This window comes from Octopus bimaculoides, chromosome 5 (genome assembly GCF_046866305.1).
Source record: "Octopus bimaculoides isolate indiv1 chromosome 5, ASM4686630v1, whole genome shotgun sequence".
Lineage (NCBI taxonomy): Eukaryota > Metazoa > Mollusca > Cephalopoda > Octopoda > Octopodidae > Octopus > Octopus bimaculoides.
The window spans coordinates 108,210,384-108,212,965 of NC_142932.1; positions in this window are offsets into that span (position 1 = coordinate 108,210,384).

Consider the following 2,582-nt stretch of genomic DNA (forward strand, 5'->3'; position numbering starts at 1 on the left):
AAACAACTTCTATCTCATTCCAGGGTGAAAAACTAGAGGTAGTCGATAGCTTCCGCTATCTGGGCGACCAAGTTAGTAGTGGGGGTGGGTGCGCTGAAAGTGTAGCTGCTAGAATAAGAATAGCCTGGGCAAAGTTTAGAGAGCTCTTACCCCTGCTGGCGACAAAGGGACTCTCACTCAGAGTAAAAGGCAGACTGTATGACGCATGCGTACGAACAACCATGCTACATGGCAGTGAAACATGGGCTGTAACTGCTGAGGACATACGTAAGCTCGCAAGGAATGAAGCCAGTATGCTCCGTTGGATGTGTAATGTCAATGTGAATACCCGTCAGAGTGTAAGTATCTTGAGAGAAAAGCTGAACATTAGAAGCATCAGTTGTGGCGTGCAAGAGAGACGATTGCGCTGGTATGGACATGTGGTGAGAATGGAGGAGGATAGCTGCGTGAAAAAGTGCCACACCCTAACAGTTGAGGGAACCCGTGGAAGAGGTAGGCCCAGGAAGACCTGGGCTGAGGTGGTGAGGCAAGACCTTCGTACATTGGGCCTCACCGAGGCGATGACTACGGACCGAGACCTTTGGAAATGGGCTGTGCGTGAGAAGACCCGGCAAGCCAAGTAAGATCGTTGCCAGTGCCCCTGGACTGGTTCTTGTGCGGGTGGCACATGAGATGCACCATTTTGAGCGTGGCCGTTGCCAGTACCGCCTGACTGGCTCCTGTAGGATTTTCGAGCGAGATCGTTGCCAGTGCCCCTGGACTGGCTTGTGCGGGTGGCACATAAAAGACACCATTTCGAGCGTGGCCGTTTTCGTGCGGGTGACACGTAAAAGCACCCACTACACTCTCTGAGTGGTTGGCGTTAGGAAGGGCATCCAGCTGTAGAAACTCTGCCAAATCAGACTGGAGCCTGGTGTTGCCATCCGGTTTCACCAGTCCTCAGTCAAATCGTCCAACCCATGCTAGCATGGAAAGCGGACGTTAAACGATGATGATGATGATGATGAAATATATGCATCAAAAATATTAAAAAAAAAGAAGCTATTTGGTTAGTTAGTGAACAATGGAAACCAGAGGAGTGGCAACAAAAGAGGAATCCAGAGTATGATTCCACTTGAAACGATTGAGTGGTCAAGAAATTTGAAGTAGTGCTAAGTGTTGTTAATGGTAGAGTGCATATGTATTATTTTAGTGAATGTCTTTGTTTTTGAAGATTACTGTTAAGAGGACTACATGAATGGCAGCAGATAAGTCTAGGTATGATGTAGATAAAATTGAAAGCAATGAAAAAGGAATTTAGTGGTATGGTTGGTTTAGTTTCGCCTGGCAATTCACTTGTGATGAAATGTTCTTCTATAACTAGCACAACAGCAAAATTGAAAGAATTTAGTGCTATAGTTGGTTTAATTAGTGTGAAAATTTTAAGATTTCATTATACATGCAAACAAACATCCACATTTTTTAAACTGGTTTCAGTAATTGGACTATACTTACACTGAGCTAGCTATTGCTGAATTCTTATTTCAGTATGTTACCTATTTTATCACTCTCTATTTGTCAGACTGTTAAGTTATAGGACATAGTTACCCACATTGATTTTTTAAATGACAAACATATATATACAGATACACATATATGTACATAGCAAGCTTCTACACAATTTCCACCAACAAAATTTCATTTACAGAGCATTAGACAACTCAAGGTTACAGTTGGAGACCTATATCCAAAGTGCCAGGCAACTGAGCCAAATTTAGAAAAAAGGCATTACAAAAATGAATTCCTTAACCTCACAGCTTTGTCTAAATACATTATATACATATAAAGAATTGATGTATAAACATCAAGAAATAAATACACAGTAATTAAGAGCTCAATAGCATGTCATTAAACTCTGACAAATTATTACATTGCAGCAAATTCAAATGGGACCAACTTGCAGGTATATACATAATTGGTTAAAATTATCTTTAAGAGCAACGTTTTTAGCAATATGATAGATCACTAACCACTACACACATTTTTTTTCTCTGCTTGTTTCTTTCAGTGGAAGAGCGTAGGCTCAAAACGTTAAGACTTTTTCAATTCCCGAGCGTTATACTAATACATCTGTTTGTTTTCTACACCACCTGTCTTCATCTTTTGTGAATTCTCCCTATATATATATATATATATACGACAGGCGTCTTTCAGTTTCCGTCTACCAAATCCACTCACAAGGCTTTGGTTGGCTCGAGACTAAAGTAGAAGACACTTTCCCAAGGTGCCACACAGTGGGACTGAACCTGGAACCATGTAGTTGTTAAGCAAGCTACTTACCACACAGCCACTCCTGTGCCCTACATGATGATGAAACTCAACTCCTCTACGAAAGAAGTCACAATGGCATTTATCATTTACAAAGCAAGTATCAAATTGCTACTGTCAGTTAATTTCCACTCACAAGAAATAAAGTGGTTGCTGCTTGATATATCACAGTAAAGCAAAAACCACACTTCAACACATCCTTTCATTAGCTTTTGTGATTGCACAAAATACTCATTAACAACTCCAGGAAATTATTCAGATAAAAAACAAAATGC